We start from the raw sequence: 23,581 nt of genomic DNA, 5'->3' as shown, positions 1-23,581 counted from the left end.
GCAGTCTTCTGAAGACAGGGGTGGAAGGGTCCAAAGGGTCTCTTTCTTTCTTTGTTTTTTTATGATATTTGCAAAGTGCTTACAGTGTGCCAGGCACCGTACTAAGCTCTGGGGTAGATGCAAGCTAATCAGGTTGGATCCAGTCCCTGTCCCACATGAGGCCCCCAGTCTTAATTCCCAATTTACAGATGAGAGAATTGAGGCACAGAGAAGTGAAGTGACTTGTCCAAGGTCACACCACAGACAAATGGCAGAGCCACTGACTCCTTCCATCTGGAGGTCATCCATGTGCAGAGTGAGCAGGGCACTGAAATGGCTTTGGAGGCCATATCTCATCCTGAAAAATCTAACCACCAGGAAAAGTCACCAGGCCATGCAACTAGAACTGTCAAGGGGGAAAAAGGGCACTTTTTGGGTATGCCGGGAGGAAGGCCTATTCAGGCCCAGCCAGGGCTCCGATGAAGATGAGCCTCGCAGAGATGGACAGCTCAGACACAGCAGCTCTGGGGACTCAGATTAATTACTACCTGGGGATTTTTTCCCAGTGCTTAATAATGATGATGATGATAATGGTATTTGTTAAGCACTTACTATGTGCCAGGCCCTGTACTAAGCACTGGGGCGGATACAAGCAAATAGGATTGGACGCAGTCCCTGTCCAGCGCAGGGCTCACAGTCTTCATTCCCATTTTACAGATGAGGTAACTGAGGCACAGAAGTGAAGTGGTTTGCCCAAGGTCACACAGCAGACAAGTGGCGGAGCCGGGATTAGAACCCATGACCTTCCAACTCCCAGACCTGTGCTCTATCCACAACACCGCTGCTCCTCTGCTCAACAAACAGTAACCGCTTAAATGAATGTTATCACTATTACTACCACACTTCTCCTAGAGCCTGACATAGATTATTTCTACCAAAATGTACTGCACTCTTTCAAGTACTTAGTACAATGCTCTGCACATAGTAAGCACTTAAATTAATGCCACGACCACTACCACCACACTTCTCTTAGAGCCTGACACAGATTGTGACAAAGAGTACTGCCCTCCACCAACTGTTTAGTACAGTGCTTTGCACACAGTAAGTGCTCAAATTAATGCCATCACTCAAACTACTACACTTCTTATAGAGCCTGATCTATATCAGGCTAAGTGTAGGGCACTCACCCAAGTACTTAGTCCAGTGCTTTTCATGAAGCTAAACCATTGATTAATTGAGTCTGGGGTCCTCTTTGTTAGGGCCTGTATTACAAGCATAGGCAGCTCATCACTTCTGTTCAGAGGCAAGAAACCTGAAAAAATATCTCAAAAAATGAGGCCAACCGTATATTTCAGTGGGTATTTGGGATGTTGACGCTGGTCTCTAGACTATAAGCTTGCTGTGGGCAGGGAATGCTTAGTGCAGTGCATGGGCACACGGTAAGTGCTCAATAAATACGATCGAATGAATGAATGCTCATGTTAACATGTTAAATCCAGGGACCCACAGCTTCAGGATCAGGCAGTGACTTATCAAATTCTGTCTCAGTGGGGCTAGACTCTGAATATCGATCTTCCGCACGCCACGTCCAGGGTGCTTTTTTTGTTTCCGGCAGAGGGAACATCTTGGAAAGGTCAAAATTCTCTATCTCTGAGACATTAAGATAACAGACAGAAAAGCACGGGTAGCAGTGTTGCTCAGACTGTGAGCCCGTTGTTGGGTAGGGACCATCTCTATATGTTGCCAACTTGTACTGCCCAAGCACTTAGTACAGTGCTCTGCACACAGTAAGTGCTCAATAAATATGACTGACTGAATGAATAAATGGATACAGCGAGGGCCTGGGAACCAGAGGATCTGGATTCTAATCCCGGCTCCTCCGCTTGCCGGCTATGCAACCTTGGGCAAGTCACTTTCATACATTCACTTAATAAGAATAATAATGGCATTTTTAAAGCGCTTACTATGTGCAAAGCACTGTTCTAAGCGCTGGGGAGGTTACAAGGTGAACAGGTTGTCCCACAGGGGGCTCACAGCCTTCATCCCCATTTTACAGATGAGGTCACTGAGGCACAGAGAAGTGAAGTGACTTGCCCAAAGTCACACAGCTGACAGGTGGTGGAGCTGGGATTTGAACCCATGACCTCTGACTCCAAAGCCCGGGCTCTTTCCACTGAGCCACACTGCTTCCACTTCACTCATGTGGTCAGGGAATGTGTCTGTTACAGTGTTTTACTCTCCCAAGCACTTAGTACAGTGCTCTGTACACAGTAAACGCTCAATAAATACGATTGACTGATTCTGTGCCTCAGTTTTTTCAACTGTAAAAATGGGGATTCAATACTTTTCCTCCCTCCTGCTTGAGTGTGAGTTCCACATGCAATAAGGACTTTGTCCAACCTGATTAACTTGTATCTACCCCAGTGCTTAGGCTTGATACACAGTGAGCACTTAATACCATTCAAAATTTTTAAAAGTGAAAGAAGTGGGGCCCATTCACCTGTGTCTGAGGTGACCTCACCTGGAGTATTGTATTCACACATAAACTCTGTGAGCCATGCTCCACATACAGAGTTCAGTGAATACTCCTTGCCTGACAAAGCACAAATTTCTAGGCAAGATGAGATTTCTGCTTCTCTTTGATCATGTTTTAGCTAAAATAGTGTCTAGTCCTCATTTCTCACCTCCTCTGCAATCTCACATTTCTTCTTGCCACCCGTATATTTCCTTATGGGTGTCCTAATATCACCTTAGGCTCAATAAGTCTAAAACTGAACTCTCATCTTTCCTCCCAAATCCACTCCTCCATGTCACCTACTCTTCGTAATAGATACCAGTCCTGTCCCCTTTATCTCGGAGGTTGGAAACCTTGGTGCCACCCAAGACTCCTTACTTCTTACCTTTGGATTTAAAGCAGTCAATCAGCTCACCCTCTCTTACCTTACCTTTCTGATCTCTTACTTCAGCACAACTCTCACACTTCGCTCCTCTAGCGCCAGCTTGCTCACTGTGACACGATCTTGTCTATCTCGCCACTGACCCACTTCCCTAATCCTCCCTCTGGCCTGGAATAATAATAATAATAATAATAATAATAATAATAATAATAATAATGACATTTATTAATCGCTTACTATGTGCAAAGCACTGTTCTAAGCGCTGGGGAGTTTACAAGGTGATCAGGTTGTCCCACGTGGGGCTCACAGTATTAATCCCCATTTTACAGATGAGCTAACTGAGGCACAGAGAAGTTAATTGACCTGCCCAAAGTCACACAGCTGACAATTGGCGGAGTTGGAATTTGAACCCATGACCTCTGACTCCAGAGCCCGTGCTCTTTCCACTGAGCCACGCTGCTTCCTCCACAAACGCCAGACTGCCACTCTCACCTTTACCTTTAGAGCTTGATTAAGGTCACAACTCCTCCAAGAGGCCTGTACTGATTAAGCTTTCTTTTTCCCAACGCCTTCTTTCTCTTTTTTTTAATGGCATTTATTAAGCGCTTATTATGTGCAAAGCACTGTTCTAAGTGCTGGGGAGGTTACAAGGTGATCAGGTTGTCCCACGGGGGTGGGGGTGGGGGCTCACAGTCTTAATCCCCATTTTCCAGATGGGGGAACTGAGGCACAATGAAGTGAAGTGAATTGCCCAAAGTCACACAGCTGACAAGTGGTGGAGCTGGAATTTGAACTCATGACCTCTTACTCCAAAGCCCGTGCTGTTTCTACTGAGCCACGCTTCTTCTGTGTCATCTATGCATTTGGGTCTATATCCTTGGGGCACTTGTTATTCACTTCACCCTCAGCCCCACAGCCCTATGTATATATCCGTAATTTATTCATTTATATCAATGTCTGTCTCCCTCTCTAGACTGCAAGCTCCTTGTGAACAGGGAATGTGTCTACCTACTCTGTCGTATTCTCCCAAGCACTCAGTACAGTTCTCTGCACATGATAAGTGCTCGATAAATACCACTGATTGATTGATTGATTTAGTCAGTCAATTGTATTTATTGAGCACTTACTGTATGCAGAGCCCTGTACTGAGCTTTGGGAGAGTGTGGTATAACAATAAACAGGCACATCCCCTGCCCACAGTGAGTTTACAGTCCAGAGGTAGATGAAAGCTAATTAGATTGGACTCAGTCCATGTCTCACATGGGACTCACAGTCTTTATCCCCATTTTACAGATGAAGGAACCGAGGCCCACAGTGGAAAGTCCAGATCCTAAAGGACCTCAGCACGTAGCCATCGCCATATGGCTGGGAAGAACACATCATCAGTGACTCAGCTATCCCTGAAGGCTTTTGCCGCTCTAGGGATAGACAGGTCTGGATCAGGGCTCCAGAAAAAATTGTTTTCCTCTTTCCCAGTATATTCTATCAGCCAGGCCCTGCTTCTGTCAATAGTCTGTCGGCTTGCCGAGAGCACTTGGAACCCCAAACCCAAGCCTCAGTGAATCCGAGGAAAAGCCTCCTTTCTCCCTGTCCTGGGCTTCCTCCAGACTTTATTCGTCGCTCTAACAGCAGAAGGCTGGAATGGGAGGATCCTGGATGAACCAAGTCTGCCCGGAAACTCTGAACTGTTTCCTAAGGTGGCAAAGAAATCACAACCTTAGCCTCGACACCCTGTTTCGGCGACGGGGCTGGGGCTAATTAGCATGCACTGTTAATTGATTCCACTTTATTTATAGGTGCCTAAAAGATTCACATTATTAAAGATTAACCCAGAGAGTGAATCACTTTTTAGCATGATGCCAGTTTGCTTCGTTGCAGATGGTAGGGTGCAATGAATAATGACACGAGGGATTTGAGAGCTGTGGAAACACCTAGTTTAGGACTCTCCAGCCTTTTCTTTTCCGCCGGTCTGAACTTTTGGCCGAGCACAATCCGGGGAGTTGATTCTGCAGTTGGTACCAACCCGAGGCCTGAAAACTCGACTTTGGTGATGGCCGGTTACTCAATCACATTTAATGAGTGCTTACTGTGTACAGAGCACTATACTGAGCACTTGGGAGAGTACAGTATAACAATAAACAGACACATTCCCTGCCCACAAGTCTAGAGTCCAACTCACGTTCCCTGACCATAACAAGCTTACAGTCTAGACCATGTCGGGTTCAGGTGAGGTTGGTGGGGGGCCTGTGAAGTGGAGTCTTCTGTGGAAACTAGTACCCCCAAAACACACACTCTCCACCCCTGCCAGTCCTTCCCCTATGCATTTGGGCCACTGTGCTTCCCACACCTCAGCCAAAGAGGATTTTTCCTTTTTCACACAAATTCAGATCAAAGCCAAATGTTCCATATAGATGGTTCAGGACGTCTTTAACTGGTCCCTCTTTAGTCTTTAGGGGAAAAAAGCCACCCAGGATTTCCAAAACACATTGGGTTTTCAATTTTATCGGACGTGACAGCGCAGTCCAACCCCCAGGAAATGAGGTGTTCTTCCCTCCTGCCGCCTTGCTAGCTGGCATGGAGGCTTCTGGGAAAAGAAGAAGTAGGCATTTATAGCTTCCTGTCGCAGTTTTGAGCCCCAGGGGATGTGTCTGTGGGAAAGGGGTGCTTTTAATGATACAAAAATAATGATGATGATAATAATAATAGGATTTGTTAAGTGTTGACTAGGTGCCAAAGACTGAGCTAAGAGCTAGGGTAGATGCGAAATAATTAGATCTCACTCCATCCCTGTCCCACAGGTTCCCAGCCTAAAAGGGATGCTTCTAATCTAATCTTCGGCCTTATCACATGGAAGGGAATTAACACTACCACTCCCTCTCTGCCCCTCCAAATCTGAATTGGTCTGATCCAGTGGTGAATGGAATCATCGTCCAGTAACTTGAGAAGCAGTGTGGCCTAGCGGAAAGAGCAGGGGAGTCAGAAGGAGCTGGGTTCTATTTCAAGCTTTGTCATTTGTCTGCTCTTTGACCTTGGACGAGTCACTTAACTTCTCTGTGCCTCAGGTACCTCATCTGTAAAATGGGCCATGGACTGTGCCCAGCCTAATTATCTATATCTATGACAGGGCCTAGTACAGTGCCTGGCACATAGTAAGCGTTTAACAAATACCATTATTATTATTATTACTGTCCTCCTTGTGACTAGGAGGCTTTTCATTCATTCATTCAATTGTATTTATTGAGCGCTTACACTTTGTGCAAAGCACCATACTAAGTGCTTGAGCACTGTATACTGAACTGATCTTATGGAATAAGGGAGCACTTCTGAGCAAACACAAATCTGGTCCTCCTCCGGCCAATAGCACTCTTTTCTTTCCTTCTTGTAAAGACATAGATATTCAGGGTATGAGGTCCCAGACTTCAGCTAGATCACGGTGTGCCACTAGGCGAGGGGGTGTCAGGAGTGGCGATGGCTTAATGCCTAGAGAAGCAGCATGGCTCAGTGGAAAGAGCCCGGGCTTGGGAGTCAGAGGTCATGGGTTCAAATCCTGACTCCGCCACTTGTCAGCTGTGTGACTTTGGGCAAGTCACTTCACTTCTCTGTGCCTCAGTTACCTCATCTGTGAAATGGGGATTAAGAATGTGAGCCCCACGTGGGACAACCTAATCACCTTGTATCCTCCCTGATGCTGAGAACAGTGCTTTGCACATAGTAAGCGCTTAACAAATGCCATCATTATTGTAAATGAGGACTCGTGTTTGAAAGAAAGGCTGGAATCCTTCAGTCTGTTTATATGTGCTACGTGTCCCATCACAGATCCAGAGAAATAATTGGCACTAGGGAATTCTGAGGACCAGCTGCCCTAACCCTGGAAAATGCAGGTGTTCAGAAAAGGCCCAGGTGGATAGAGCACAGGCCTGGGAATCAGAAGGACCTGAGTTCTAATGCTGGCTCCCCCAATTGTCTGCTGTGTGACCTTGGTCAGGTCACTTAGCTTCTCTGTGCCTCAGAGGGGTTCTCCTCTTTTTCTCCCCCTTAGACTGAGAGCCTAATTTAGGACAGGGACTATATCTGATCTTCTGATATTATATATACCCCAGAACTCAAGTCCAGGGCTTGGCACATAGTTAGCACTTAACAAACACTACCATTATTATTTTATTTAAAGGAAGAGCATACAAGCCCCCAGGACAGATATACCTCAAACGGGAAAGTGAAGGAGCTTGGAAAATTTTTCTAATTCACTCTGCATTCTAAACACCCTTTCATTCTTGACAAGTTCAAATGAAGCTAAGCAAACCTGCAAAGAAGACAAGTCAAGGTGCAAAGACAAGGGGGAGGAGGGAGGTGAGAGAATCTCTGTCTACTCTTCTGTTGTTAAAGAAGCATGGCGGGCTGGTAAATTCAAGCAGAAACAGCAAGGTGACCTATAAGCAGTCTTGGGTCCTCCCTTTCGGGATTGAAAGTAGGTGGCTTGGGTAGGGGTCAATGCAGCCTCAATTCTGAGTCCTGGGAGTCTCAGGACTTTAGTTCACGCTCCAGTGGCTTCTTCCCACAGTTTTCAAATATGCTCATATCTCCCCTATCCTAAACAAAATAAAACAAAACCCTCCCTAGACCCCACAATTCCCTCCAGTTATCACCCCATCTCCCTCCTTCCATTCCTCTCCAAATTTCTTGAGAGAGTTTTCTACACCCATTGCCTCTACTTCCTCTCCTCGATCCCCTCCAATCTGGCTTCACTCCACGGAAATTGCCCACTCTGAGGTTAACAGTGACCTTCTTCTTGCCAAATCCTATGGCTTCTCCTCCATCTTAATACTCTTCAAACTCTCACGCTCGATAAATACTATCGAATGAATGAATTGCCTTTGACACCCCCTTCTCTTGGAAACATTATCCAATCATGATTTCACTGACACTGCCTTCTGCTGATTCTCCTCCTAGGTCTTGGACCGCTCATTCTCAGTCCCTTTTGCAGGCTCCCCCTTTGCCTTCTACCCCCGACAGTGGGGGTCCTTCAAGGCTTAATTCAGGGTCCCTTTCTATTCTCCATCTACTCTCACTTCCTTGGCAAACTAATTTGCTCCCATGGCTTCAACAACCATCTTTACAGACCATTCCCATCTTTACCTCTTCAGCCCTGATCTTTCTCCTTCTCTGCATTCTCAAATTTCCTCCTGCCTTCAGGACATCTCTACCTCAAACTAAACTGCTCCAAAAGAGAACTCCTCATCTTCCCACCCAAACCCTGTCCTCCCCCATGTCTTTCCCATCACTGTAGATAATAACACTATCCTCCCTACCTCACAAGCCAGTAACCTTGGCCTTTTCCTCAACTCTTCTCACGTTCAGCCCACATACTCAATCTGTCACCAAATCCCGAGGCTCTACCCTCAAAATACCATTAAATCCAGCTTTTCTTCTCCATCCAAACTGCTACCTTGTTAATCCAAGCACTTATTTTATCCCACCTTGACTACTGCATCCTCCCTGCCCTCTGTTTTTCCCCACTCCAGTTCATATTTCACTCTGCTGCCTGGGTCATTTTCCTAAAAAAGTTCAGTCCACATCTTCCCACTCCTCAAGATCCTCCAGCCATTGCTCATTCACCTCCACATCAAACAAAAACTCCTCACCATCAGCTTTAAAGCACAATCATCTAGACCCCTCCTATCTCACCTCACTGATTTCCTAGCCTCCACACTTGGCTCATCTAGCATGTGCGTGCTCATTCTACTTTGCCCTTGTTTATCTTCCCACCAACCTCTGGCCCACATCCTGCTTCTGGACTGAAATTCCCTGCCTCTTCATATATGACAGACCATCATTCTCTCTACCTTCGAACTCTTATTAAAATCACATCTCCTCCAAGAGGCCTTTCCTGGTTAAGTCTTCTTTTCCCCATACTCCCTACATTTTCTACATTGCCTTTGCATTTGGATATGTTCCCCTTAAACACTCAATATTTATCCCACCCTCAGCCCTATAGTACTCTGTCCATATCTGAAATTTATTTATAATATCTCCCTCTCCAGACTGTAAACTCTCTGTGGGCAGGGAACAAGTCTATCAACTCTGCCACACTGTACTTTCACAAGAAGTTAGGATAGTGCTCTGAACACAATAAGCACTCAATAAATACCATTCATTGACTGATGATTTAGTGGGGATGGATTTTTCTACGGCATTTGTTAGGCATTTATTATGTGTCAAACACTATTCTAAGTGCTGGTGTAGGCACAGGTTAATTAAAGTGGACACAGCTCCTATCCCACAAAGGGCTCACAGACTAAGAGGACACAGAACAGGCACTGAATCCCCATTTCAAAGTTGAGCAGAGTGAGGCACAGAGAACTCAAGTGACTTGCCCAAGGTCACACAGCAAGCGGTGGGTGGAGCTGGGATTAGAATTCAGGGCTTCTGACTCCAGGCCCATGCTCTTTCCACTAGGCGACACTACTTCTACATGACTATTCTCTTCTTGGGGCTGAAGTCCAAATCATTTTTGCTTCGTTTGTCCCTACTTTCCTTCTTTCCTTAGACTCACACCAAGCATTCTCCCCTGCCTCCACTCCTGATCCTCTCTTTCTCAGGGGGAACATTTGGTGGAGAGTGTGATGAGACATGTAGCTGAGAGTTCACCCCTTTGCCCACTGCCCAGGTTGAGGAAGGAGACAGAATTCCCCTCTAAGGCTCAGGAAAGATGCTGACTCTTCATCAGGTTACACATCTAATGGGCTGGCAGAGCTGCCCTCTCAAGAACAATGATTCCTTGTGTGATTAAGAAAATCAAAGAGAATAGGTAATGAAAAGGGCTTTCATAAGGGGCTGGAAGATAAACAGCTTGGCCTGGTAGAAAGTGCATGAGCCTAAGAGTCAGGAGATGGGTTCTAATCCTGCTCCACCACAAGGTTGCTGTGTGACCTTAGGCCTAGAGTGGCACAGAGTCCAGGTGAAAGGAAAGGCTCAGACTCCCCGGCTAACATCTACTTGGGAGAGAATCATCAGTGCAGCCTAGTGCTGGGGCCTGAGAGTCAGAAGGACCTGGGTTCTAATCCCACTCCACCACCCGCCTTCTGTGTGACGTTGTGCAAGTTGCTTCACTTCTCTGTGCCTCAGTTACCTCATCTGTAAAATGAGGATTAAGACTGTGAGCCCCATGTGGGACATGGACTCTGTCCAACTTAACTTGTAACTTCATTGCCTGGAACATACAGTGCCTGGCACATAGTAAGCGTTTAACAAATACCATTAAAAAAAAATCCACTGGAGGCAGAAAGGGAAGATGGCAGAAGTAGGTTATTTATTATGAACTTACTATGTGCTGAGTGTTGTCAAATGCTGGGATAGATAGAAGATAAACAGATCGGACACAATACCTGTCCCACATGGGCTCGCATTCTAAGGGAGAGGGAGAACAGGAATTGGGTCCTCCATTTCCAGATGAGAAAATGAAGGCACAGAGAAGTCAAGCGCCTTGCCCAAGGTCACACAGCAGGCAAATAGCAGAGCCGGAATCAGAACCCAGAACACTTCTGTCCCGGATCTGAGCTCATACTGCTTATCAGGGAAAAGCAGAGGAAAAGGGAAAGGAGAAGTACGGCAGCATTTAGGTACATATCCATAAATTATATACTATAATTCATGTATTACGGATTTATTAATGTTAATATCTATCTTCCTCTCTAGAATGTAAGGCCACTGTGGGCAGGGAACATGTCTACCAACTCTGTTGTACTGTACTCTCCCAAGTTCTTAGTATGGTTCTCTGCACACAGTAAGTGCTTGATAAATACCATCAATGATGGAGATGATGATGATAGGAGGGGGATGCAGGCTTGGTCCTCATCCCCAAAGTCCCCTTCTTCACCTCATGTTAATCAGATCATTTAGCAAAGATCCACCTGGGTTGGTTCTGAGGGAAGCCGGGCGGGGGGGGGTGCGGTTAGGAGAAAACAGCTTTTTTGCTGTTTGGATGAGCCACATTAGTAAATGCTGGTGAATGTCTTCATTGTAATTTCATTAGCTGCCCTCTAATAGCTCCCTTAACGCTCCGCTGTACCTCAGGCTCCTCTTTAAAGGGCCAATGAAGAAAGATCCCTTGAACAAAAGTACACGTCTCATTAAACCCCCCCAAAATGGGGGGCACCTGAGGGGATGATTTCACCCAGTCTGATTCCACGGAGGGAGCTGGATAGGCAAGTGGGATGAACTAATCTGGTTAGAAGGTCTGAACTAAACTTTGATTTTCTTTTCTCCAGCGGCTCTCCGCTACATCAGACTGCTGTAACACTTCCAATTCTGTCCAGCTGGGTGATTACCTCTAGGGGCTTTCTGTTTTTTTAGTCAGATTTCACTCCTGAGAATTGTGTGTATTACCGGACATTTTGTGTGCAAACAGATAGTCTGAGCTCAAGGCGTGTTCCGCTCTCTGAGACCTGGGTCACAGTCTCTGGGGGAAAAGAGTCTCGGTTGTCAAAACTTGCATTGAATACCTACAAGTTAACCGGAAACACTGGGGTTGGGCTGAGGGGTCGGGAGGCAACAGTAAGTGCTCAATGAATGTCACTGGTTGACTGACTGATTGATCGAGGAGGTATTCAATAGGTGTTCCCACTGCCATGAGGACCCCTTTCCCACACCAAATCTCGGCCCCCACCAGCAAGGGGATCAGCTCTTTCTGGGAGGGTTGCCATAGTAGCACTGGTATTTATTGGGTACCCATTTGGTGCAGGACACTTTATTAGGCACCTAGGAAGAGCAGAATAATTAAGTCTGGGAAGATCACTAGAACTACCAGAAACAGTGTTCTCTAGTGGAAAGAGTACAGGCCTGGGAGCCAGAGGACCTGAGATTTAATCCTGGCTCTGCCACTTGTCTGTTGTGTGACCTTGGGCAAGTCACTTATCTTCTCTGGGGCTCAGTTACCTCATCTATAAAATGGGGATTAAGACTGTGAGCCCCAAGTGGGGCAGGGACTGTGTCCAACCTGATTAACATATCTGTAATTTATTTATGTTAATATCTGTCACCCCCCTGTAGATGGTAAGCTCGTTGTGGGCAGGTAATATGTCTGTTTATTGTTGCATTGTACTCTCTCAAGCACTTAGTACAGTGCTCTGCACACAGCAAGTACTCAATAAATGAATGAACTTGTAGCTACCCCAGCACATGAAAAGTGTTTGACACATTTTAATTGCTTCACAAATACCATAAAAACAAACAATATTTACAACACTCAAAATAAATATGTTGAGTGGACTTATAAACATGAATCCTAGGGAGTTGTAAATTAGCTTGTAGGTGCTGGGTTGGAGGTGGAGTTGATATGGCAGGGGACTGGGAGATTGATCAAGTAAAAGCTTATTGGAGGAGTGGGGTTTCAGAAGGGACTGAAGGTGGAGAGAGCTGGGATCTGCCTGATCAATCATTCAATGTCAGTTGTATTTATTGAGCCCTTACTATGTGTACAGCCCTGCCCTCTCTGCAGTCTTGCATTTCCTCCTGCCTTCAGGACATCTTTACTTGGACGTTCTCCCATCACCTTAAGCTAAACAAGTCCAAAACTGAACTCCTTATGTTTCCACCCAAATGCTGTCCTCCCACTGGCTTTCCCATCACTGTAGACGGCATCACCATCCTTCCTGTTTCACAAACTCATAATCTTGATGTTATCCTTGACCCCTCTGTCTCATTCAACCCATTCAATCCATCACTAAATCCTGTCGGTTCCACCTTCATCCACCCTTTCCTCTCCATCCAAACAGCTACCACATTAAAACAATCACTTATCCTCTCCCATCTTGACTATTGTAACAGCCTTCTTGCTGACCTCCCAGTCTCCTGTCTCTCCCTGCTCCAGTCCATATGTCACTCTGCTACCCGACCATTTCTCAACAAAAACATTCAGGACGTGTTTCCCCACTCCAGAAGAAACTCCAGTGGTTTCCCATCCACCTCCGTATTGAACAAAAATTCCTCACCATTGCCTTTAAAGCACTCAATCACCTTGCCCCCTCCCATCTCACCTCACTACTCTCCTACTGCAACTCAACTTTCATACTTCGCCGCCCCAATGCCAACCTTCTAACTGTACCTTGATCTTGTCTATCTTGCCACCGAGCCCTCACCCATGACCTGCATCTGGCCTGGAATATCCGACAGGCAGTTATTCTCCCCCAATTCAAAGCATTATTGAAGGCACCTCTTCTCTGAGAGGCCTTCCCTGACTAAGCCCCCTCTCCTCCTCTCACTCCCTTCTGCGTCACCCAGACTTGCTCCCTGAATTCATACCCCTCCCAGTCCCACAGCACTTATTTATATATCTGCTATGTATTCATTTATATTAACGTTCACTCATTATGGGCAGGGAATATGTCTGTTGTTATATTGTACTCTCCCAAGCGCTTAGTACAGTGTTCTGCACATAGTAGACATTCAATAATACGAATGAATGAATGGAGCGTACAATATAACAGAGTTAGTTGACACATTCCCAGCCCACAGTGAGCCTGAAGACTTGAGAATGTTGGGGGAATCCGGAGGTAATCGAATGGGCAGAGGAGGAGGAAAACGAGTTGTGGCTAACAGGACCTTGAGGGGAACCCGGCAGATGAGGACATGAGTCAGTCGATCATATATATTGAGCACGTATTGTGTGCAGAGCACTGTACAAAGCGCTTGGGAGAGTACGATATAACGATGAACAGACAATTCCCCACCCACAACGAGTTTACAGTCTAGAGCTAAATAAAGAGCGAGACTGCAGTATACAAATATTCTACAGTAATGCTAGGTGCCTAAACAGCAAGGGATCGGGGTGAAGTGGACTTGAATTGTACTGGAGGAAAGTGGGTGGGAGCTACTGTTGGACCCTAATTCTAGGAAAGACTGGAGTGACCACATCGGCGAGGTTGTGGAGCAGCCTGATCAGTAATAATGAAAGCATCTTATCATGAGGCAAAAGGCAATCATGTCTCTAAAACAAAAGAGAAGACGCGTGACCTAGTGGACAGACCGCAGGTGAGGGAGTCAGTGGACCTGAGTTCTAATCCTGACTCTTCCACTTGCCTGCTGTGTGACCTTAGGCAAGTACTTCACGTCTCTGCATTTCAGTACTGCATAAGCCTCCTCTCTGATCTCCCATCCTCGTGTCTCTCCCCACTTCAATCCATACTTCACGCCGTTGCCTGGATTGTCTTTGTCCAGAAACGCTCTGGGCATGTTACTCCCCTCCTCAAAAATCTCCAGTGGCTACCAATCAATCTGTGCATCAGGCAGAAACTCCTCACCCTCAGCTTCAAGGCTGTCCATCACCTCGCCCCCTCCTACCTCACCTCCCTTCTCTCCTTCTACAGCCCAGCCCGCACCCTCCGCTCCTCCATCGCTAATCTCCTCACCGTGCCTCGTTCTCGCTTGTCCCTCCGTCGACCCCTGGCCCATGTTCTCCCCCTGGCCTGGAATGCCCTCCCAACATCCGCCAAGCTAGCTCTCTTCCTCCCTTCAAGGCCCTATTGAGAGCTCACCTCCTCCAGGAGGCCTTCCCAGACTGAGCCCCCTCCTTCCTCTCCCCCTCCCCCCCCTCCATCCCCCACATTTTACCTCCTTCCCTTCCTCACAGCACCTGTATATATGTATATATGTTTGTACATATTTATTACTCTATTTTACTTGTACATATCTATTCTATTTATTTTATTTTGTTAATATGTTTGGTTTTGTTCTCTGTCTCCCCCTTCTAGACTGTGAGCCCACTGTTGGGTAGGGACTGTCTCTATATGTTGCCAACTTGTACTTCCCAAGCACTTAGTACAGTGCTCCGCACACAGTAAGTGCTCAATAAATATGATTGATTGATTGATTCAGTTTCTTCATCTGGAAAATGGAGATTCAATACCTGTTCTCCCTCCTGCTTAGACAGTGAGTCCCAAATGGGACAGGGACCGTGTCTAACCTGAAATATGTGTATCTGCCTCAGTGCTTAGAACAGTGCTGTACATGTAATCAATCATCTTTATTGAGCATTTACTGTGTGCAGCATAATAATAATAATAATTGTGGTATTTGTTTAAGTGCAATGTATCAGGGACCATACTAAGTGTTGGGGTAAATACAAGGTAATTGGACTGGACACGGTCCCTGTCCCACACAGGGCTCACAGTCTTCACCTCTATTTTACAGATGAGCTAACTGAGGCATAGAGAAGTGAAGTGACTTGCCCACAGTCACACAGCAGGTAAGGGGCAGAGCAGAATTAGAACTCAGGCCTTCCTGATTTCCAGGCCTGTGCTCTGGCCATTAGGCCACGCTGCTTCTCTAGTACCTTGTGGGCAGAGAAAGTGTCAACCAAGTCTGTTGTATTGTACTCTTCAAGAGCTTAGTCAACTGCTCTATACATGGACTCTGATTTTTGCTGTTTCCTTTGTGTGCACTAGTCATGATTTTTGGTCTCTTTTGCGGGTATCAGCCATGACTTCTGTGGTCTCCTTTGAAGGCATCAGGAATTACTTTTATGCTCTTCATTGCATGTATTAGCCACAATCTCTGTGGTCTCTTTTGTGTGCATTAAACAATTCCTATGGTTTCCTTTGCACAAGTTAACCATGATTTTTGTGTTGTAATTCTGTTGTACCCTATTCTCCCAAGCACTTGGATCAGTACTCTCTGCACAGAGTAAGTGCTCAGTAAATACCACCGATTGACTGATGGGTCCAGAAAACGCAGATGGGAATGTGCCCAGGATTGCAAGCACGGGAGCATGCCCCTGACCTCCAAAAGGGGAAGTCAAGAAGCCAAAGCTCCAAGCAGTTGGGACTTCGAGATCTGGCTCAACCCACCTGCATGCAGGAAGACCTAGAGACTTGGGAAGACTGTAACAAAAGGGAATCTCAGGTTTCACTGTCAGTAAGCAATGTGCCCAGCAGTGAAGCATGTAACAGGCCATTATTGCCAGCAGGATAAATAGTTGTCCTAGAAAGAAGGGGATAGATGAGATTTTCTCTCAATTCCTCTCTTCCACCTTTTTCCTTTCTTCTCGCTCCCTCTGTCTTTTTTTCCCTCCCCTTCTTTGCACCTCTCCCTCTCCTCAACTTGCTTTGTCTGTCTTTGTCTCCCCCCACCACCATTTCTCTTTTTTTCCCTCTGTCCCTCCTCCCACATGTCTTTCCTTCCACCCTCTACTTCTCTTCATATCAATCTGCCACATCTGCGGCATTCACCAACCATGAAGGAATCTCTGACATTGACTTCTATTTTTGGTAGGTCGAGAGGACGAGAAATGAAATCATTGATTACTGCTACCTCTGCTTACGCACACTTCAGGTTTCTGTAGAATCTCGAGAGTGAAAAGAACAATAACTGTGGGGAATCTTAATTAAATGTACGTTGCCCTGAAAGGCCCAGAAAAAATGGACGGGGTTGGGTAGGGATGTGAACCTTGCCTCCGATCAAAGGTACACATCGAGTGTGGCAGGGCAAACCAACATCTTCCCCAGGAATAAACCCAATGCAATTTGAAAACATGCAGCTGGTCAGCCTAATGACCCATTTTTTCTATGTTAAGAAAATAAGTCCTGTTGGCATCTTAATTTTTTTTTAAAAAACTACTCTCAAGCACAAGGACAGATGTTAATGATGCAGCTTGATTCCTCAGAAGGGAGAGGAGGAGGGGAGTAAATGAGAGCTGGAAAGCTTAGGGATCAAAGACCAAGGCCAGAGACGATATAATAATTTTAACTGTGGTAATAGTTAAGCTCTTACTATGTGCCCACCAGTATACTAAGCTCTGGAATAGACACAAGGTAAACAGGTTCCTCATGGCGCTCCTAGGCTGTGAGAAGGATGACAGGTATTGAATACCCATTTTACAGGTGAGGAAACAGACACAGAGAAGTGAAGTGACTGGCCCAAAGTCACACAGCAGATATGTGGCAGAGCCAGGATTAGAATCCAGATCCTTCTGACTCCTAGTCCCCTGCTCTATCCACTAAGCCTCACTGTTTCTCAGCAGGTTGAGGAAAAATGTTGTTTCTATGCGGTGAGCTGGCTTCCAGACCCTCCTTGCCGTTGGGGTCATCCTGCCCTGTGATACTGATGCTCACGTGAAGATGAGACCCTGTCCTGAAACCCCTCAGGTAGCCGGACACAATGTCAGTGGTAGGTTCAGTTCTCCCTGGATGAGGAGGCCTCTTCAAGGCCCATCATTCTGGGGTCCTGGGTCACGGTGACTCATTTCTGCCTCACCCACTCTGTGACTCTCCCGTGGGCAGATCAACCCTCTTAATTCGGCTTTCTACATCCCTGGCAGTCCAGGAGTCACTGAAGATAAGCAGCATGGTTTAACGGATGGAGCACCGGCCTGGGTATCAGAAGGACCTGGGTTCTACTCCCAGCCCCACCACTCCTCTCCTCCTCCTCTCAGTGGAAAGAGCACAGGCTTGGGAGTCGGAGGTCATGGGTTCTAATCCAGACTCCGTCACTTGTCAGCTGTGTGACTTTGGTCAAGTCACTTAACTTCTCTGTGCCTCAGTTACCTCATCTGTAAAATGGGGATTAAGACTGTGAGCCCCATGTGGGACAACCTGATTACCTTGTACCCCCACAGTGCTTAGAACAGTGCTCGGCACATAGTAAGCACTTAACAAATGCTATCATTATTATTATTATGTGTGCTATGTAACTTTGGGCAAGTCACTTCACTTCTCTGGGCCTCAGTTACCTCACCTGTAAAATGGGGATTAAGAGTGTGAGCTCCATGTGGGACAGGACTGTGTCCAATCTGATTAATTTGTATCTACCCCAGCACTTAGAACAGTGTTTGGCATATAATAGGTGCTCAACAAGTGCCATAAGTATTATTATCGAACAACAAACTGTAGAACAGTCCTCCTGGTCCAACTGTGCGGTGGTGATCATTCACATGACACAAAAGTTGTGTAACAAACCTCTCAGCTGAGACTGCACATGTTTACCCAGGGATAAACAGGCTGAGGATCTCCCTGGACCTGGACAGTTTAATGCCCATAAACATCACTTTGGTATCTTAGAGCCACAAGATCATTAGAAGGGAGAAAGCTGCTCTCCCTTTGAATTTTCTCTTGTGGTTGGAGGGCTGGGAAGGAAACAGGCCGAGGAACGGGCTGGAGGAGAGGATTAGGGCAAAGAGAGAAAAAGCAGGCTGATGTCATGAGGCCTTGCCTAATGCTCTTATCTCCTGAATTGGTTATCAGGCCTTTAGAGGAAGCTTTTAGGGCTGCTGTGGTCAGGAGAATAAATTTGGTTTGATTTCAGCTCCCCCGATTCCTCTGCTTCCCATTCTAAATGGGCTGGAAAGACCCTGGGGGTGGAAACCAGAAGCAGTGTGGCCTATTGGAAAAAGCACAGGCCTGGGAGCCAGAAGGCCCGGGCTTCGAGTCCTGGCTCTGACACTTGTCTGTTGTGTGACCTTGGGCAAGTGGCTTCACTTTTCTGGGCCTCAGTTATCTCATCTTTTAAATGGGGATTAAGAAATGTGAGCCATGTGGGACACGGACTGTGTCCAACCTGATGACCTTGTATCTATCCCAGTGCTTAGAACAGTGCCTGGAACATAGTAAGCACTTAACAAATACCATTAAAAACAGAAAACAAAAACCAGAGAGCACCTTGGATGCATTCTCCCAGCAACCCAATCAATCAATCTGTACTATTTATTATTATTATTAATAATAATAATGACATTTATTAAGTGCTTACTATGTGCAAAGCACAGTTCTAAGTACAGGGGAAGTTACAAGGTGATCAGATTGTCCCACAGGGGGCTCACAGTCTTAATCCCCATTTTACAGATGAGGTAACTGAGGCACAGAAGTGAAGTGACTTGCCCTTAATCATACAGCTGACAAGTGGTGGAGTCAGAATTCAAACCCACGACCTCTGACTCCAAAGCCTGGGTTCTTTCCACTGCACCATGCTGCTTCTCTAAAGGATTTACTATGTGCAGAGCACTATACTAAGCACTTGGGAGAGTGCTATATAACAATATAACACACACATTCCCTGCCCAATATAATCTTATAGTCTAGGATGGGGAGACAGGTACTAATATAAATAACTAAATTATGGATATGGACATAAGAGCTGTGGGGCTGGGAAGGAGGATGAATAAAGGGAGCAAGTCAGGGTGATGTAGAGGGGAGAGGAAGAAAAGTTAACAAAGACATTGTCAGGGAAGGCCATTTGGAGGATAGGAGAGTAATTGCCTAACAGATATGAGGAGGGAGGGCATTCCAGGTCAGAATTAGGATGTGAGAGGAAGGATGGTGGCAAAATAGATGAGATCGAGGTACAGAGAGTAGGTTGGCATTAGAGGGGAAAAGTGTGCAGGCTGGGTTGTCATAGAAGAGTAGCGGGGTGAGGGAGGAGGGGATGAGGCTCAGCTCTCTGATCCACATCAGGACCTCAGATATGGCCTGGTTGCCTGGTTCTTTTCTGCTCTCCGGAGTCTGTGTCCACCCACTCCCCCGGCCCACCTCTCCACTGGCTCTCGCTTACCTTCTCCAGGACCCGGCAGATCACGACGGGCAGGGATGAGGCAGCGTGAGCCACGCTGCGTAAAGCGCTAGCCCTGCATGCAACTCTTCCAGGGTGATTTTTGCCCCTCAAGTTTCAGGCCCTAGGCGCGTCTACTGCTTTGGGCGGGAGACTATCAGTGGAGTCACCCATTAGAGATGTTGGGTGATGGTCCCAACCCTAGCTGTCAGTTGCTGGTTCGGCCCCCAAGCCCACCGCTCCCTCCTGCCTCTGGCCTAAAGGAGACAGGACTGGGAGTTGAGAGACAAAGCCCCCTTTTTCCTCTCCTCCTTCCCATCCCCCCCGCCCTACCTCCTTCCCCTCCCCGCAGCACCTGAATATATGTTTGTACAGATTTATCACTCTATTTTACTTGTACATATTTACTATTCTATTTATTTTGTTAATGATGTGCATTTAGCTTTATTCTATTTGTTCTGATGACTTGACACCTGTCTACGTGTTTTGTTTTGTTGTCTGTCTCCCCCTTGTAGACTGTGAGCCCGTTGTTGGGCAGGGACTGTCTCTATATGTTGCCAACTCCTACTTTCCAAGTGCTTAGTACAGTGCTCTGCACACAGTAAATGCTCAATAAATACGATTGAATGAATGAATGGGTTCTAATCCTGGCTCAGCCACGTATCTGCTGTGTGACCTAAGGTAACTTACTTCACTTGTTTTTGTTTTTATGATATTTGGTATGCACTTACTCTGTGTCAGGCACTGTTCTAAGCACTGGGATAGATACAAATTAATCCGGATGGACACAGTCCCTGTTCCACCTGGAGCTCACAGTCTTAATCCCCATTTTACAGAGGAGGTAACTGAGGCACAGGGAAGTTAAGAGGCTTGCCCAAGGCCATACAGCAGACCAGTTGCAGAGCCAGAATTAGAACCCAGGTCCTGCTGACTCCCAGACCTTCTGACTTCACAGCAGCTCAGTTTCCTCAACTGTAAAGTTGGGATTCAATATCTGTTCTCACTTCCCCTTAGACGGCCAACGCCATGTGGGACAGGAACTGTGTCTGATTTGATTATATTGTAACCAACCCAGTGCTTAGTATTGAGCCAGGTATGTAGTAAGCACCTAATCTATAGAATAATCATAATAATTAATAATTAAGATATTTGTTAAGTTCTTACTATATGTCAGGCACTCTTCTAAGCATTCATTCATTCAATCATATTTATTGAGAACTTACTGTGTGCAGAGCACTGTACTAAGTACTTGGAAAGTGCAATTTGGCAACAGATAGAGACAATCCCCAACAACAGGCTCACAGTCTAGAAGGGGGGAGACGAACAACAAAACAAAACAAAGAGACAGGCATCTGGGGTGGATCCAAGTAAATCAGGCCGGGCACAGTCCCTGCCCCACAAGGGGCCCACAGTCTTGATCCCCATTTTACAGATGAGGTAACTGGGGCATAGAGAAATAAAGTGACTTGCCCAAGGTCACACAGGAGGCATGTGGCAAAGCCGGGATTAGAACCCATAGGCTTCTGACACCCAGGCACATGCTCTATCTACTGAGTCATGCTGCTTTTCCCATTTTTAATAGATTCAGGTGCATCATTCCATCCCTGCAGTGGGTCTCAGCCGACATCAAACAAAACTCATCCACCCTGCTCCTTGGCATTCAAGACCTTCGGTGCTGGACTTAGGCAGCTCCTATTCTGTCTGCAGGGCCTGTGCCTGGTTATGTAACCTCTGGGACCGTGAAATTAATGCAACATAACAAGGAATCTGAAGCCTGACAGAAGGCCATGGAAAAAATCCCATTTTGGGAGAAGGCACCCAGACCACCTCCTGCCCCATCTGCCACCCAAGAACCACTTAAGGATTCTACTCACTAGATGAGGCTGACTGATAGCTCTGAGATTTGGAAGAGATTAAAGGCTAAAAATAGCCCAAGGTGTTTCAGATGCTTGCTGGGTGTGCTATTTGCTAACTCGGAGACTCAGAGTTAGGTACCAAGTGCTGACGCTGGAGTTTTGTCGATTCCTTCCAAGTCTGCCTGGCCGCAGGATCCTCAGCCCTCCTCCTCAGTCTCATGACAAACCAAACCCCCTCCTTTATTAGCTATCTCTGGGCTGGTGTGGATTTGATGAGAGGGAGAGAGGGGAAACGGAAGAACCAATTAATAGTATTAATTGAGAGCCGGCCACGTGCAGGGCACTGTACTAAGCTCTTGGGAGCACAGCAATATAACAGACACAATTCTGGCCCACAACAAGCTTATAGTCTAGAAGAAAGGGAGAGAGGGGTGACAGAACAGAATCCAGGTACCTTTAACTCCTCAATCCACCTAGATTCTTCAAGAGACAGGGGGATATTCAGTTCCCTAGGTAAAATTATTTAGGAGAATCTAGTAGGATTCTCATTTCATTCATTCATTCATATTTATTGAGCACTTAGTGTGCACAGAGCACTGTACTAAGCACTTGGAAAGTACAATTCGGCAACAGAGACAATCCCTACCCAACAGCGGGCTTAGGTTCTCACCATCCTACCTAAGATTTATGTCCTAGTTGATGTAGATGGGGACAAGGGAACTCTTCCAAGAAAACCTGATCTATTAGTTGTTGTTGTTGTCGTCATCATCATCATAATCATCACCACAATCACCACCACCACTAGGACTGATTGAACATTTCTGTGCAGAACACCCGACTAAGTAGCTACTCTAGGGGTGTATTGAGCACTATATTGGGGAATTCCTATCAATTACTCAGTCTAAGATATTTACTGAGCATCTAGTGTGTGCAGAGCATTGTAATAATAACACTAATTATAATTGTGGCATTTGTTGAGCACTTACTATGTGTCAGGCCCTTTACTAAGCACTGGGGTAAATACAAGCAAATTGCGTTGGATACAGACCCTGTCCTACATGGGGCTCACAGTTCCAATGCCTGTTTTCCAGATGAGGTTACTGAGACATTCATTCATTCAATCGTATTCATTGAGTGCTTACTGTGTGCAGAGCACTGTACTAAGCGCTTGGAAAGTACAAGTCGGCAACATATAGAGACCGTCCCTACCCAACAACGGACTCACAGTCTAGAAGGGGGAGACAGACAACAAAACAAAACAGAGAAGTGAAGTGACTTGCCAAAGATCGCACAGCAGATAAGTGGTGGAGCTGGCGTTAGAACCCAGCTCCTTCATTCATTCATTCAATTGTATTTATTGAGCGCTTACTGTGTGCAGAGCACTGTACTAAGTGCTTGGAAAGTACAATCTGGCTACAGATAGAGGCAGTCCCTACCCCACAACGGGCTCGCGGTCTAAAAGGAGGAGTCAGACAACAAAACAAAACAAGTAGACAGGTGTCAATACCATCAAAATAGATAAGTAGAATTAAAGATATATATACACAAGTGCTGCAGGGAGGGGAAAGGGGAAGGGCAGAGGGAGGGAGTGGGGGCAGTGGGGAGGGGAGGAGGAGCAGAGGAAAAAGTGGGGGCTCAGTCTGTGAAGGTCTCCTGGAGGAGGCCTTCTGACTCCCAAGCCCGTGCTCTATTAACTAGGCCATGCAGCTTCCCTAGGGTATTTCTTGCTTGGCTGTCCGGACCTACTGACACTTGAACCAATCTGGAGCGTGTGAAGAGGGGGCTCGTGGAGAAGCACAAACAGAAGCCTGGATGCTCGGTAAGTCAATCAGCCAGTTGTATTTGTTGAGCACTTACTGTGTGCAGAACACTGTACTAAGTGCTTGGGAGAATACTCTTCAACCATAGAATAATAATAATAATAATAATGGCATTTATTAAGCACTTACTATGTGCAAAGCACTGTTCTAAGCGCTGGGGGGGTTACAAGGTGATCAGGTTGTCCCACGGGGGCTCCCAGTCTTAATCCCCATTTTACAGATGAGGTAACTGGGGCACAGAGAATTTAAGTGACTTACCCAAAGTCACACAGCTGACAACTGGAGGAGCCGGGATTTGAATCCATGAGCTCTGACTCCAAAGCCTGGGCTCTTTCCACTGAGCCACGCTGCTTCTCAAAATTACGCCCAAACAGGTACTTGAACCCTGGACCCTCAGATTAAAAGTCAGATGCTCTACCGACTGAGCTATCAGAGCCCTTCCCTGCCCACAACAAGCCTACACTCTAGAGGTACTTCGGCAGGGTGACCTCCAGTAGTC

At 46.3% G+C, this 23,581-nt stretch overlaps 1 protein-coding gene and 1 non-coding gene across 4 annotated transcripts in view; both read right to left on the bottom strand.

Moving 5' to 3' along the window:
- SYT9 (synaptotagmin 9) overlaps positions 1 to 23,581 on the bottom strand; it is a 100,763-nt gene that overhangs the window by 20,794 nt on the left and 56,388 nt on the right. The gene's annotated exons all lie outside the window — the stretch shown is intronic.
- Positions 23,446 to 23,518, bottom strand: TRNAK-UUU. Its single transcript has one exon. It is a non-coding gene; the product is annotated as a tRNA-Lys (tRNA).

This window comes from Tachyglossus aculeatus, chromosome 22 (assembly GCF_015852505.1).
Source record: "Tachyglossus aculeatus isolate mTacAcu1 chromosome 22, mTacAcu1.pri, whole genome shotgun sequence".
In the NCBI taxonomy this organism is placed as follows: Eukaryota; Metazoa; Chordata; class Mammalia; order Monotremata; family Tachyglossidae; genus Tachyglossus; species Tachyglossus aculeatus.
Note: the sequence above shows the minus strand (reverse complement) of the source record. Positions and strands in the feature narration are given on the sequence as shown.